The sequence below is a fragment of the Heloderma suspectum genome, chromosome W (genome assembly GCF_057233095.1).
Source record: "Heloderma suspectum isolate Gila_16-S chromosome W, 16-S_ref, whole genome shotgun sequence".
Taxonomy (NCBI): Eukaryota; Metazoa; Chordata; class Lepidosauria; order Squamata; family Helodermatidae; genus Heloderma; species Heloderma suspectum.
The window spans coordinates 64,189,512-64,206,044 of NC_139475.1; the positions used below are offsets into that span (position 1 = coordinate 64,189,512).

General features: G+C 46.5%; 1 pseudogene across 1 annotated transcript in view; it reads right to left on the reverse strand.

The window, feature by feature from the left end:
• Positions 1-416: 416 nt before the first annotated feature.
• Positions 417-16,533, reverse strand: part of LOC146334092 (3',5'-cyclic-AMP phosphodiesterase 4C-like) — a 42,871-nt pseudogene continuing 26,754 nt past the window's right edge. The window contains exons 10-12 of the transcript XR_014786397.1: positions 14,314-14,436; positions 8,312-8,494; positions 417-6,251 (exon numbers count right to left, since the gene is read on the reverse strand). The product of XR_014786397.1 is annotated as a 3',5'-cyclic-AMP phosphodiesterase 4C-like (transcript). The remainder of the gene's footprint in view (positions 6,252-8,311; positions 8,495-14,313; positions 14,437-16,533) is intronic.

A 16,533-nucleotide genomic window follows, 5' to 3' on the forward strand; every position in this document is an offset into this window, starting at 1 on the left:
CTGGCATCCTTTCTTTCAACCGAAAGCAAGAACTTTTATCTAACACAAGTAACAGCACTGACTGGGGTAGAAGATAGCAGGACGTGCCCAGAGAAAATGAACCATACCTCCCACAATAGCGTGGAAAGTCCATTGCAATTCTGCTTGTAGCTTAGCTTACATCAGAAGAGCAAATGATTTATTAGCACTAGGAGCGGCCATCTGGAAGCCCCTTTAGGCTGTTTTTGGCCACTTGATGGCAAGCGAACATCAGTATTAAGCGTCTGAGGGACTAACTAAAAATGTGTAATGGGATTTCCAAAACTAAAGTTTGACTGGATATTAAAAAGGAGAGGGGAAAGGAAAGGACGGGGGCAAGTCAAAACCCCCTAAGCCCAGTTGTGAGGCAGGCAGGTTGTGGTGCTGGTGAGGGGTGAGGAGCCAGAAATGGATCCATTGCAACTACCATAAGGGCAAAGGCACTTTGCATATTCTCAGATGCACTTCAGAGACGAGTTCTAGCACTAAACCACCCCAACTCTCAGCTGATGTGCAAATCCATTTGCTGGTTGACTCTCCCAGTCTTCACCTCTCACGTCCTGTCCTCTTCCTCCAACGATATATTCTCTGCTTAACGGAAAACAGAGCAGAAAACGGTGTTCATTTTAATTTCCGTACAGGGCTGTGAAGGCCACTAGGCCTAAATAGAGGTCCAGTAGCGATTCCCATCCAACCCGACTCTGTGCATAGATGCGGTATAGACTTTGTTAAATCTTATTTACTTTAGCCTTTTTTCTGTCCAGAAAACAAATCTGTTAAGGAGGAAAAGGAGGAATAGCTGCCTGATATCCCTTTCCATTGGTAGCACTAAGAGTGTTCCCTCTGTCTGGCCGATAACCACACATCAGCCCAATGCATGGTCCTTGAAGGCTGATGGTGTGGCCATCTTTAGGATAACGGTACGGCTGTGTTTACAGGCTTTTCCTGCACAATGACCAATGAGAACTAGGAACTTGAGAGTTGAGCATCCCACTCTATCGGTCGGACATGTTAAAATTCCCAGTGCCCCAATGGAACTCCACAACGTCTCTTGTGCAAGGAACAAATGGGCCCTGTTGTGGAAGAGGAGATGTTGCAGGCGGATCACGCCCAGCCATGGTAATAGGAGACCCCTACGCAGGCTTTGTGAAACGAGGCAAACGTGTAGGTATAATCGAGGGTGTTGCAGGACAAGCAAGAGACAGCAGTGAACAGACATGAGAAATAGGCTGTACACATTGGAATTAAATATACATTATTTGGTAGCTGGGCTTGTCAGTGATGGATCAGCTGGGAGGAAAGGAAGGATAGGTTTGCGGGAAATGCATTGCTGTTGTTGTGTTCCTGAGCCCCAGTCAGTCCCCCAGGAATCATCCAGAAAATTTCCTATGCTGGAGTCTTGCGAGTTCATCCTTGCTCCATGCATAAAATAATATTTATCTGGTGATCCGAGGGTATTCTTTCAGCATGGGTGGGCGTTGAGCCCCCAAATCACTTCGCAATGAAACGCTGCTGGAAGCTTGTGATTTTTCTCTTCGCACAGATGCAGTGTTGTGCATCGCTGTTTGTCGCAGCACAATTCCCAGGTCCTGCAAGCAGCAATTCTATGACTTTGACCCATCCTATGTTTTCCTAACCCTGTTTCCCAGTACAAATTGGCCCATGACCCATCTCCCTTGCTGACCCTTCGGCCTGCCACTCTCTCTGAGCATGTCCAAAAATGTCTTCCCCAAATCTACCTTTCCTGTATTCCTGTCTGAAGCCATCTCCACCCCATTCAATCACGTCCAGCTGGGTCTCCTTGCCTCTTTCCCCCTGTTTTCGTCCTCCCACCCTCTCAGTTGCTCTGTAATTGTAAGCTCCTCAGGGCAGGGCATCGATTTCAAGTCCTAGAGCTTTATAACATGATTTATAAATTTAAAAAAACAACATTTTTTTTTAAACATTGAATGACATTGCACAGAAGAAAATGTGTGGATGGGGAAATGATTAATATTGCAAGGAAAACACGAACACCAGAACAACGAACAACAGTTCCTTCCCTGTAATTATGATGGCACTTATGCCACAAAGAAGTGGGAACTCAACCCCACCTGTACCTCTGCCAACTCAAAGTGCAGTGTAATAAATGCAGCATTTCTGAGCGCTGTTCACAGTAATACCAGTTTCTACCAGAAAACATGGGTGAGCAGAGCAGTTGTGAGGGTTATTACACTTCAAACTCTAATAATTAATAATAACAATAACAATAATAATAATGCTGCCACAAAGGTTCCTTTAGAAAAGATAATCCCAAATACCATAAAGGTGGCAGCCTTGCCGACAGTGCCATGGGACACCCCCTTTCTTCAGCGGTACATGCAACAGGGCACCTCTGTTCGATTTCAACAAATGGAGTCCTCTCGCTTGCACAGTTCTCCAATCCAACCAGCAATCCTTGGTACCCCATTCACTACTATAGTGTCTTCTACTTGCAGCGGCTGGGGGTTCCCCAGTTGCAGGCAACTTGATCTCTTTCTGATGCTCTGCAGAACTGGGTTATTAAGAGTCGTCCCAAGTGCAGATGCACAAAATTCACCCCGCCCCCTTCCAGTCAGCAGCTCAAGTCTTCTAGGAAGAACCGTACAGGGACAGGGCCCCTCCCTGGTTACAGGTCTCCTCTGGGGTAGCAGGATCCTGTAAAGCAGAAGGATGTACAACATAAAAGGGACTGAGTCAGCTTCTGGCTCGACTGGAGCCAGGAGTATCATAGATGCCATCTTTTAGCAGCAAAATCTCCATTTGTTTGCAGGAACGATGGGATAGGAAGAGTGGAACGATGGGATAGGCAGAGTGGAAATCCAGGAGCAGAAAGCACTGAGAGAACAGAATAAAGGAGTGAGATACCAAAAAGGAAAGGAGGAAGTGGAGAACCTGAAAAATAGCACAGCCTAGCCCTGACCCACACTAATCACCCCTCTACCTGCCCCATATATACCAGCTCAGATCCTAAGATCATCCTCCGAGGCCGTTCTCTGGGTGCCCCCACCGAACAAGGGAAGGTGGCTGGCTACTAAGGAGAGGGCCTTTTCGGTGGTGGCACTCCGGTTGTGGAATGAGCTTCCCAGAGGGGCTCGTGGCACCTACATTGTGGTCTTTCTGGCACCAAGTATCCTCCCAAACTTTTTAGTCCTTCATTTTTGTTTTTAACTGTATTACTGTGTTTTTAGATCTTTTCCCTGCTGTTGGCTTTGACTATGGGTTTTACGTTGGTTTTCCTCCATTTAAAACTTGGAAAGGTTTTATAATTTATTTTGTTGCATTTGGGTTTTTACTGTTTGTGAACCACCTAGAAAGGCTGGCTGTTGGGCAGTATAGAAATGTGGTCAATAAATAAACAAATGCTCCATATTTGAAAGCCAGCTTGCTAATAGCAAAACATTTCCGTTTAGAAAACTAAGACTAAAACACCATTTAAAAACATAACAAAAAACGGGCCATTTGAAGAGGAAAACATTCACCTTTTCAAAATATATATATCCCCAAATTAAAAATACACATCAGTCCAGAGTCTTATGTGTAGCTGATATGCACACAGTTACTATGTGAATAGCTTTCCCCATTCCCTTCAGTGGAAAGGAGCAATTTGGGAACCCCAAAGAGACCCCCCCCCCCCAAGAGACACTGAAACAGGACAATTCTTTCATGGACTCGAAGAAAGATCACAAGACAAATCTGTCAAAGTTTCAGAAGGGCCAAATTAGCTCATTGAGGTTTTTCTCCCCAGATAACAATTATATTGCTTGAGAAGTATCAAAACTCTCCAATGGAAACAATCTTGTCAGCACAGTTACGTGTCAGTTACTAAAACTAATTTACATTAGAGGTGTGTGGGGGGGAGTTAGATAAATATTACAAAAATATTAATCCATCATTTTGGCATCAAGAACGTTTTTCCTCCCAGATCTTTTAAAAGAATAACTAGCATCATCTCTCCCAAAGCCTGAAAATATTTATATCTTTACAGCCTTTTGAAAAAAAGAAAGCAAAGAAACCCACTGCTTGGGGGGTGGGGGCTGAAAAAAAAATGAAACACATATCACAAAAACAAACCGGATTTTTTCCTTACTGGAAAATGTAAAAAAAAATAATGTGTGTTTTCATTTCTAAATGAGAAAGATGAATGAGCCTTTAAGGGAAAAAATGGGAAAGATGGCAGATTTTTTTATTATTATTATTATTATTATTATTATTATTATTATTATTATTATTGCTTTCTATAAATATTTCCATGGGGAGAGAAAAGATAGGAAAGCGATTAGCCTGAAGAGGGTTATTTTCAGTGCAGCTATGGCCACCAGACATCTGGTAGCAAATCAAGACAAAGCCCTACGAGGAGAGACTGAAAGAACTGGGCATGTTTAGCCTTGAGAAGAGAAGACTGAGGGGAGATAGGATAGCGCTCTTCAAGTGCTTGAAAGGTTGTCACAGAGAGGAAGGCCAGGATCTCTTCTCCATCATCCCAGAGTGCAGGACACGGAAGAACGGGCTCAAGTGACAGGAAGCCAGATTCCGGCTGAACATCAGGAGAAACTTCCTGCCTGTCAGAGCAATACGACAATGGAACCAATTACCAAGGGAGACGGTGGGCTCTCCCACACTGGAGGCCTTCAAGATGAGGCTGGACAGCCATCTGTCAGGGATGCTTTAACTCAAATTCCTGCACTGAGCAGGGGGTTGGACTCGAAAGTCTTATAGGCCCCTTCCAACCCTACTATTCTATGATGCTAAGGTGGGGTGAAATTCATATCCCAAAACAATGTCTGGAGAGACAGTAATGGGAGCTGCTGGCGATGTACAACCAGAGGCAGTCTCCTAGGGTGAACTTCTTCTCTGTAGGGGAGCCAATGGGATGCTAGGGTTACTCTTCCTCTGCACAGGTCCCTGTCTTGCAGAAGAGTGTTGTTTGAAGCTTCCGTCTCCTACCGAGTCAAAGAATTGGTCTATCAAGCCCAGAATGGTCTATTTTGACCAGCAAACACTATTCAAGAGCTCACTGAGCCCTTCCCCCAAACTGAGCCAGTGTATTCAGAGAAAGTTCAGACCACTTGAGTCAGTCTAGTAGTCCATAGTCCATCCAGCCCTGTATTCTTCTTCTCTGACTTCCAGTGGCTCCCTAGGTTCTTGAGTGGAAAAAGACCCTCTCCCAACCCTGATGAGTTAAGATCCTTATCGAAAGGGAAAATGTCAGGGATCAAACCTGGGACCTTCCGCATGCAGAACGTGCTCTCTACCGCTGAGCTACTGGCCTTCTCTTCCCATGGGCTGTTGGAAATCAAGAAGCAGGCCCCATGTCCAAACTGAAGCCAAACTAGAAGATGGGGACGTTGACAGGTCCAGTGCAGAGGGGAGTGGGTGTGGGGAAGCAGGACACATTTCTCTTCTTGACCAATCTCAGTACTGCCTAAATACCTTGAGTCCTGGAAAGAAGGTGTGAGGGGTCCAGCACCTAGGCAAATGTCGCCGTTCAAACTTGGTGTCCCTTGCAGATTTCCTGGTGGGGGGAGGAAAAATCCACAGTTGTGCTCCCTTGCAACGGTGCGTAGAATCAGAGGCTACCCTTGGCGACAAGACATTTGGGGGGGGCTACCAGACATCTCCCCCTCTCCCACCCTGCCAGAATGGAGCGACAACAGTGTCTCACCCTTACTACGTCCCAAGGGGCAGAAAGGTGATGTTCCCTTCTTTGTCGAGACACAGCTCTGCCTCAGCCCTGCTCCCCCTCCTCACTAGTTCGGTGGGAGACAACACTGACTGCTGTGGCTCCTCAAGAGCGTCCTTTGGTTATCGAAGTTCAACACCTCCTTCTGCTTGACCAGGGCATTCCTGGGGGGACTGCCTGGTTTGTCCATGGGGGAGGCCAAGGGTTCATTTGCCAATTCAGAGTCATCAGTGGTCCCCAAAGTTTTGGATTCGCTATTCTCCTCCTCCAGGGGACTCTCCATCTCCTGCTCGGTCTCCGATTCTTCTCCATCTTCCTCCTCCAGGGTGAGCTGGAACTGGAACTTATCAGGGACTGTACCCTGCATCTCAGATCCTGGCTCATCCGGGGGTGGCAAGGGGCTGTGGGGAATCATGCTCTGGTACCATTCCCAGTTGTCTTCAAGAGTATCCAGGATTTCCTCAGTGTCTGGATGGACTAAATCATCCCAGGTTTCCCAGAGTGGATGGGTGATGTAGTCAATGAATCCCACCTGCCGGAAGACAGAAAATGGGGGGGGGGGTAATACACAGTACTGCAAGCATACTGCAATCTGTGCTGTAAGTCTGTGCTGAGTGCCCCCTGCCCAACCAGTCCAAATACACCTCGAAAAACACACCTTTTCTACAGGAAAAATGGCATTTCTACAAGCAGGCCAAATCGTTCAAGCTTGAATAAACATGGTGGTTCTCTTGCATAATGATTCTGCCATTAGGTCTTGTAGCATTTTGTGAACTCCCTGCCACCACAGTGGTATTGCAAAGCAAACACACAATGTGTAATGCCCTTAGTGGCTGTGTGTTCTCCCAACATGCAACTCCAGCACCTGAGTGCTTAAAAATAAAATAAAATGGGGGGGAAAAGAACCTCCCCATACCATTTTGGGAATCTTCATGTCATGCTCCCTCTTCAGGTCTCCTCTTTGGATGAAGAACCAGAGCCCCCCAAGCCAAATGTAGTGGAGGGGCTGCCTACGTTGAAGGACATTGACATGGATCAGGGGGATCTGGGCTCTCGGGGGAGACAGCCATCAACCCTATCACTCAATACATAGTCCTCTCTCAGACGCAAAGAGGCAGAAACCAAGTGGCTACCCAGACCTAGGGAGTGTAAGCACCTAAAGTTCCATGCTTGGCCAGCTGCCAGATGCAGAAGTGCCCGCCTGAGGAATAAAGACTCCCCGTGAGTAAAGGTTTACTTGTGAGTAAATTTTCTTGGCACAGAGTCCAGGCATCTGCCTTGTAGTTCCCTGAAATCCTAGTTCATAGGCAGGTCACTTGTGGCCATCCAGACAGTTTGCATTACAACTCCCATCATCCCTCATCATTAGCTATGGCTGATAGGCATTATAGGCCAAAACCTCTGGAGGGCCACAAGTTGCCCACCCCTGACCTCACTGTTACCTGGAATTCCTTATGTTTGGACTTTGGACTGGCCTCGTTTTTGGTACTGATCCTGACTAATTCCCTGGAGCTCTGGCCCCATGCCACTGGAAGCAGGACACTTTCCGGAAAAAAATAATAAATCCTTGCCTGTAGTGCTTATCCTTGTAACGTTTGACTTCGTTTCTCTTGGTTTAAAAACGCTAAGCACCGTTGATTCATGGTGCACCCTGAACAGAATCCAATGGGGCACTTACACCCTCACCAATTCTCTTATACCCCTCCAATTCCGTGGTGCAAGCCACCGCAACACTTGCACAACGGCGATTTAGCCTTGCCAGTGCAACCCGAAACAAGTGGAAATGCTTGTTCCTGGAAGGAGGCAGGTTGGTGGAGCTCCACAAGGGAGCTCCTTGTATTGGCCCCAGGAGCCTAGCCAAGTCATTTGCAGTGCTAGAGGGGCCTAGAGATCCATAATGCTTGCTTAAGTTCATTATTGGTGCAATTCCCATGCTAGTAAGCCTCTGAGCATGTGCAGATGAGTCAAAAGGCCGATAACAGCCTTCTTGAAGCATTCCTTGCTAATGAGGAGAAGTCTTATCACTGATTAGCCTGAGAAGCAGAGTTTGTTTACCTTAAAGCTACAGGCAGCTGTGCTGAGAACCAAGCGCTGTTAGTTTATGTGGGGAATGAACGCTAGGGGTGCTTGCTAGTGTTGCGCTGCCTCGTTGCCAACATGTAGAGTATAAGACCCATTGTACCCAACGGCTCTGGGTTCAGAGAAGCTGTCTGATCTACCCACTGGGTACGCCGGTGGCTGGAAGTTACCCAATAAAGTACTTCTTGTAAGTAAACCTTTGAGTCTGATTTATCTCTATCTTGGCACCTCTAAATTAAGAGTTTGAAGCCTATGGCCGGGGCAATACAGTCCGCCAACCTGCATCCTTCCAGATATGAGTGGAAATGCTTGTTTGGGGCTTTCTCCTAGGAAGCGCTAAATCTCCCTCGCATAAGCGGTGGGTCCCGCTTGCGTGATGGAATTGGCAGGACCACTGCTTGCGGAAAGGGATCGGCAGAAGTGGAAGCGCCCTGTTGGATTCTGCCTGCTGTCATTTAAAGGGCTGTCATCCCCACCCTGTCAACCAAGCCCAGAGTCGACGGGCATACTCACCTGGGACTTCTCTATGGAGGCATTGTGCTTGTCACACATGGGGCTGATCTCCATGCCTTTCTCCCACTCCCAGTCTCCCTAGTGGAAGAATTCCACCATGATTCGGTCAGTCCACTGGCGGTACAACTCCAGCGGCTTGGTTGGGTTGCTCAGGTTGGCACAGTGCACGATGTTTTGTAAGACCTGTGAGGGGCAAGAACAACAGCAACATCACTACCAGGTGGTCCAAACCGTTGCAGATCCCCCGTCTCAGTACCCCATGGAATGCAGGCACCTACTGGACAGTACCCAGGACATGGAACAAACTCCACCCCCTTCCGCCCACACCGGGCACCATCTCTGGACTACGTTCAAATGCTTCTCAACATTGATTTATAAGGATATTTTGCCATTTAATGAGTGATGTAATTTCACCAGCGATGTCACGTAATTTGTATACTGGATGCTTTATATTAAGAACTTTGTGGTACTACTGCAATGTTGATACTTCTATAATAGTAACAGAAGATGTAGGCCTGTCAGTCTGTGCCATAGTTCCACAATCATGAAACCTAGACACCTGAAACTTGGCATACATGCTAAGGGGACCCTAGGACTGTGCATCTTCAGGGTTATGTGGTTTTTTAAATGTGTGCATTAGGTTTCATTAATTTAAACATGTTTGGGTACTTGAAGCCTGCAGTATCATCTTCAGTCACTAGGTGGAAGACTTCCCGAACTGTACAGTCAATACACTTTGAAGCCAGGGTCGATTAGCAGGCTGAGGGAAAGAGTTATATACCTGCCCTCTCACCCCTACTGTGGGGCAGCTCCCTTCAGGAGAATGGAGTGGGCAACCCCCTCCCTCAGGGGGCTATAAGGGTACACCATGGCAGCAGCGATGGCTAGGGGTGCCAATGGGCCTGGCAAATGGAGCAGGGCAAGCACAATATGTCCGCCTCTGACAACTGCATAAGTTTGCGTGGAGGCTTCACTGTATCAAACAATGGGCTATTCCAAATGAACAAAAGTTTATTTATGCATCTCAGCAATGTCCAGCTATCTTCTTTCTTTTGTTCTTTTGTTCTTTCACTTCACTGTGAAATTGATTAGACCAGAAATTGGGCCAGAAATTGGGCCAGAAATTGACTAGACCATAGAATCATAGAATAGTAGGGGCCTATAAGACCATCGCCCCTTCATGGATCACTGCCTTGTTGTGGCGAAGGGGCTTGCGTAACTCAGTGAAGCCATAAGCTATGTCGTGCAGGGCCACCCAAGACGGACAGGTCATGGCGGAGAGTTCTGACAAAACGTGGTCCACTGGAGAAGAAAATGGCAACCCACTCCAGTATTCTTGCCAAGAAAACCCCATGGAACGTATCACAAGGCTAAAAGAGATGACGCCGGAAGATGAGCCCCTCAGGTCGGAAGGTGTCCAATATACTACTGGGGAAGAGCAGGGGGTATTTCCAAGTAGCGCCAGAAAGAGTGAAGTGGCTGGGCCAAAGCCGAAAGGACACTCAGTTGTGGAAGTGTCTGGTGGTGTCAGAAAGTCCGATGCTGTAAAGAACAATATTGTTTAGGAACCTGGAATGTCAGATCAATGAATCAAGGTAAGCTGGAGGTGGTCAAACATGAGATGGCAAGACTGAACATCGACATCTTGGGAATCAGCGAACTAAAAGCATGGGCGACTTTAATTCAGTGACCATTATATCTACTACTGTGGGCAAGAATCCCTTAGAGGAAATGGAGTAGCACTCATAGTCAACAAAAGGGTGGGAAAAGCAGTACTGGGGTACAATCTCAAAAATGATAGAATGATCTCAGTACGAATCCAAGGCAAACCATTCAACATCACAGTAATTCAAGTCTATGCCCCAACCACTGAGGCCGAAGAAGCTGAGGTTGATGGGTTCTATGAAGACCTACAACACCTTCTAGAACTAACACCAAAAAAAGATGTCCTCTTCATCAAAGGGGATTGGAATGCTAAAGTGGGAAGTCAAGAAATCACCGGGATAACAGGCAAGCATGGCCTTGGTGTACAAAATGAAGCAGGACAAAGGCTAATAGAGTTTTGCCAAGAGAACACGCTGATCATAGCAAACACTCTTTTCCAACAGCACAAGAGGCGACTCTACACATGGACATCACCAGATGGTCAATATCGAAATCAGATTGATTATGTCCTTTGCAGCCAAAGATGGAGAAGCTCCATACAGTCAGTCAAAACAAGACCTGGAGCTGACTGTGGCTCAGATCATGAGCTTCTTATCGCAAAATTTTGGCTGAAATTGAAGAACGTTGGGAAAACCACTAAACCATTCACCTATGACCTAAATCATATCCCTGATGAATATACAGTGGAGGTGAGGAATAGATTTCAGGGATTAGACCTGATAGACAGAGTGCCTGAGGAACTATGGACGGAGGTCCGTAACATTGTTCAGGAGGCAGCAACGAAATCCATCCCAAAGAAAAAGAAATGCAAGAAAGCCAAGTGGCTGTCTGATGAGGCTTTACAAGTAGCTGAGGAAAGAAGGGAAGCGAAAAGCAAGGGAGAAAAGGGAAGATATACCCAACTGAATGCAGAGTTCCAGAGAATAGCAAGGAGAGACAAGAAGGCCTTCTTAAATTAACAATGCAAAGAAATCGAGGAAAACAACAGAATGGGAAAGACTAGAGATCTCTTCAAGAAAAGCGGAGATCTCAAGGGAACGTTTTGTGCAAAGACGGGCATGATAAAGGACAAAGAAGGCAGGGACCAAACAGAAGCAGATGAGATTAAGAAGAGGTGGAAAGAATACACAGAAGAACTATACAGGAAAGATCTGAATGTCCCTGATAGCCATGATAGTGCGGTCACTCAACTTGAGCCGGACATCCTAGAGAGTGAAGTCAAGTGGGCCTTAGGAAGCATTACTAACAACAAAGCTAGCGGAGATGACAGTATTCCAGCTGAGCTCTTTAAGATCCTAAAAGATGATGCTGTTGAAGTGCTGCACTCAATATGCCAACAAATTTGGAACACTCAACAGTGGCCACAAGACTGGAAAAGGTCAGTTTACATTCCAATTCCAAAGAAGGGCAATGCCAAAGAGTGTTCAAACTACGGTACAATTGTGCTCATTTCACATGCCAGCAAGGTGATGCTCAAAATCCTACAAGCTAGGCTTCAGCAGTATGCGAACCAAGAACTACCAGAAGTACAAGCTGGGTTTCAAAGAGGCAGAGGAACTAGAGATCAAATTGCCAACTTTCGCTGGATCATGGAGAAAGCAAGAGAATTCCAGAAAAGCGTCTATTTCTGCTTCATTGACTACACTAAAGCCTTTGATTGTGTGGATCACAACAAACTCTGGCCAATTCTGAAAGAGATGGGAGTACCAGACCACCTTACCTGTCTCCTGAGAAACCTGTACGAGGGCCAAGAAGCAACAGTAAGAACCAGACACGGAACAACTGATTGGTTCCAAATTGGGAAAGGAGTACGACAAGGCTGCATATTGTCGCCCTGCTTATTTAACTTATATGCAGAGTACATCATGAGAAACGCCGGGTTGGATGAATCACAGGTCGGAATTAAGATTGCCGGGAGAATTATCAACAACCTCAGATACGCAGACGATACCACCCTAATGGCAGAAAGCGAAGAGGATCTCAAGAGCCTCTTGTTGAGGGTGAAAGTGGAGAGTGCAAAAGCTGGTTTGAAACTCAACATTAAAAAAACTAAGATCATGGCATCTGGCCCCATCACTTCCTGGCATAGAGAAGGGGAAGAAATGGAAGCAGTGACAGATTTTATTTTCTTGGGCTTCAAGATCACCACAGACGGTGACTGTAGCCATGAAATTAAAAGACGCTTGCTCCTCGGGAGGAAAGCTATGGCAAACCTAGACAGCATAGTGAGAAGCAGAGACATCACCTTGCCGACAAAGGTCCGTATAATCAAAGCTATGGTTTTCCCAGTAGCGACATATGGCTGTGAGAGCTGGAGTATAAGGAAGGCTGAGCGCCGAAGAATCGATGCTTTCAAACTGTGGTGCTGGAGAAGACTCTTACGAGTCCCCTGGACAGCAAAGAGGTCAAATCAGTCCATCCTAAAGGAAATCAACCCTGAGTGCTCATTGGAAGGACAGATACTGAAGCTGAAGCTCAAATATTTTGGCCACCTAATGCGAAGAGAAAACTCCCTGGAAAAGACCCTGATGCTGGGAAAGATTGAAGGCAAAAGGAGAAGGGGACGGCAGAGGATGAGATGGCGAGATAGCATCACCGATGCAATGAATATGGACTTGAGCACGCTCCGGGAGAGAGCGCAGGACAGGAAGGCCTGGTGTGCTATGGTCCATGGGGTCATGAAGAGTTGGACACAACTGAACGACTGAACAACAACAATAAGACCATCGAGTCCAACCCCCTGCTCAATGCAGGAATCCAAGTCAGAGCATCCCTGACAGATGGCTGTCCAGCAGCCTCATCTTGAATGCCTCCAGTGTGGGAGAGACAAAAATTGTCTGAAAGAATCAGCCTACAGACTCTCCCCAGTCTGACACAACTGTATATCAACCAGCTGTACAAAGCATCAAACTGGGAAACATTCATTTTTCCCGGAGACGGAATATTTGGATGCCCAAAGAGTTATCGGCTTTTATATTCAACCTGTTCTGCATAATGCTGTGTGCAAAGGGCCTCTTGAAATTCTCCACCTTACTTGCGGGCAGAGAAATTTAGGAGACAATTTTACCAAATTTCTCCCGGGGGAGGAGAAACTCTCCACAGCTTCTCCCAGTTAGGGCTCCCCATTGGCAGGGCTTGTAGCACAGCTTCTTTCTTTTTTCCTAAGGGTTTTGGGGGTCTTCGTGCCGCAACAGCATCAACTGTCTTGGCAGGCCAGCCCTCAGTTTGCCTCCACTGCAATGCAGGTGGGGACAGTGTGGTGTCCAGCTCCAGGGATGAGGCGGAGTTGGTGCTCTGCCAAAATCTGTCCTCCAATTTCCTGTAAGTTAGTTTTCTCTCCCCATGAAAGAGGTGTCACAGAATCATAGAATAGTAGGGTTGGAAGGGGCCTATAAGGCCATCGAGTCCAACCCCCTGCTCAATGCAGGAATCCAGGTCAGAGCATCCCTGACAGGTGGCTGTCCAGCCTCGTCTTGAAGGCCTCCAGTGTGGGAGAGCCCACCGCCTTCCCAGGGAATTGGTTCCATTGTCGTATTGCTCTGACAGTCAGGAAGCTTTTCCTGATCTTCAGCCGGAATCCAGCTTCCTGTCACTTGAGCCCATTATTCCATGTCCTGCACTCTGGGATGATTGAGAAGAGATCCTGGTCTTCTTCTCTGTGACAACCTTTCAAGTACTTGAAGAGCGCTATCCTGTCTCCCCTCAGTCTTCTCTTCTCAAGGCTAAACAGGCCCAGTTCTTTCAGTCTCTCCCCATAGGGCTTTGTTTTCAGTCCCCTGATCATCTTTGTTGCCTTCCTCTGAACCCTCTCCAGTTTGTCTGCATCCTTCTTAAAATGTGGTGCCCAGAACTGGACACAGTACTCCAGATGAGGCCTAACCAGTGCTGAGTACATGGGAACTAGTACTTCCCAGGATTTGGAAGCTATGCTTCTGTGAATGCAGCCCAAAATAGCATTTGCCTTTTTTGCAGTCACATCACATTGTTGGCTCATATTCAGCTCATGATCTACCAGAAATTGACCAGGCCAGAAATTGACTAGGTCTAGCACTGGGCCCTGGAGAAACCTATGCAGGGATGATCTCTTACACTGTGTCTTGCATCTCCTCTGTTAACCCATCTAGGAGTGTCCCTCAAAGCTCACAGTGATAAGCAACCAACCACGAGGCCCCACTGCAAACAGAACGGAATGTCGTCCATTCCGTTTGGACCACATCACTTTGCTCCCAGTGCTAGATTTTGTCCAACAGTGAATATTTTCCCCCTTCTGAGCCTGGATTTCAGCTCTGCTACAGGAGGCCCCCTTCTCAATTCATCCCCTCCCTCCAAAGTCTCACCTGGATGTGGTCAGAGTAGTTATCTAGAAGCAAGACCCCCAGGCTTGTCACCTTCTTGGTCTCTACCATCATCTTCAGATCTGCCAGGAGTTTCATGTGTTTGGACGTGTCTGTAGCTAGGACCTGTTGGATCCCACAAAAAAGATGGGTTTTTTACTTGTTTTCAACAGTATAAAACAACAACAACAGGAAGAGAGAAGAGACAAGAGGCAGATTGGGGAAGTAAGTTATCAGTTTCCTAACAGACAGAGCTAGAAAAATGGATGAATAATGTATTCCGATAACCTTATTGATTAATCATTAGATTACTTGGTGATCGCCTTGAGCACAGAAATGGTCACTGGATCATCAGAGTCTTGTCTGAAATCCAGATGTGGGTTAGAATGGTGTTGCACAAAATGCTAGTGTCGCCCCCTGGAGGCTAGTCCAATTTGCCCCAAAGAGGAGAGTCAACTGCAGGCTGGGTCCAACTCGATTTTATTGTTTGCAAACAGTTCGACAAAGGAGCTCACGCTCAAAGCAGAGTCGACCCTGGGCGACCCTCGCGCTACAGTTTTATCACTTAGCTTGCATTCCTCAGCCAGCGTGTTACTTTTGATTGGTTGCCAGCGGTTTGCTTGGCAACCTTATCTTAGGGTTACTGTCTGCTCATTCCAGGCATGCGCAGCTCTTACAGTACTATGTGCTGCTTAAGACACATACAATGGCTTTTAGGTTACATTTTTACTACAATTCCCCCCTCAAAAGGCTTTTCTCAAATTTATACTCTCTTTGGTCCCGCGGTGGACTATGCACTTAAAGGCGCAAACTATTATCGCTGTGGCATTGACGGTTTTCTCTAAACAGCAAGTGAGGCCTGGGACGCCCTTGTTCTAGCTACTAGAATGTTGACAACAAAAACACTTTTTTTTGAACTTTTGGAACTCAGTTTTGTTCCGTTCATCAGGAACCCTTGAAACGAGAGCACCCTCTTTCTGTAGAGCTACTTGAGTCCTTTCAGGGGTTCATTATTCCAACGGTGACCTTCAGGTGGGTCAGCTTCCGGTGTGACCCTCTCTGGTACAGGTGATGCCTTTATTCAGTGTGATGAATCCACTTTTCTTTGGCGACTTTCATAGCAATGGGAGTGGTAAGTAGGATCTGAAACAGACCCTTCTGCTTCTTGGTAGGTGGTTCATCTTTCTAGGACTGGATTAGCACCCAATCGCTGGGATTGAGATTATGCACTGGAGCATCTAAAGGCCAGGATTGGTGCGGTGTCGCAAACCTGTGAAAACAAAACAGACTGCAAAGCAGTAACATAACTTTGAATCTTAAAACTTTTACTTTTAAATTCACATTTAAGCTATCAGCCATAGGTAATATCCGAGGTGGGCACTTATGGAACGTTTAAAAGGTGTCAATTTAATACTTCCTTTGGGGGCGCACCATACTCGAGTCAAGGTGATTGGCAAGGCCTGTGGCCTTTCAACTTAATCTTTAAACAAATTTTAATGAGCATTGTCTTTAAGGTGTGGTTTATTTTTTCAACTTGACTTGTAGATTGAGGTTTCCAAGGGGGGTGTAGCTTCTAGTTAGTTTGTTATGCCTGGGCCACTACTTGCGTCACTTGTCTAACAAAATGGGCCCCCCGATTTGATTCACTCTCTTTAGGTAACAAGAGCTTAGGGATTACTTTTTAACAGGATCTTGGCTACTGTCTGAGCGGTGCAGTCAATTGCTTTTATCATTACTAGCAGGTACCGATAGCCATGAGTCTGGGGCAACTCTGAAAAGTCAATTTGAAATCTCTGAAAAGGATAGTAAGCGCATGGGCGACTTCTCATTTGAGCTGGGGGCTCAAGCATCTTTGCATCATTTTTGAGGCACAAAGGGCAGTCAGCCACTGTTCTCAGGTCTTGGTCTAACCTGAAGGAGGTGCTATCTGCCTCGGGCGCACTCAAGATCAGGGTGCTAAAGGGGGATGATCCCTTTATTAGCTAACCATAATTTTTGAACTTCTCAATGAGCGGCTTCAAGCCTGCACAGGTGGCTTTTTTCAGAGGATACTGCCTCACGCACACAGGGCTCTCCCTTTTTAAAGAAGATTTTAACTGGTGTTATGCATTTGCTCGGGCAGGGGTTCTGTCTGCCCACACACATGGATCAACATTCTCTAAAATCTCAGTCCCTTTGGCCGCTGACACAATCTTGATTGCTTGAAGGGCCATTCGATAATTT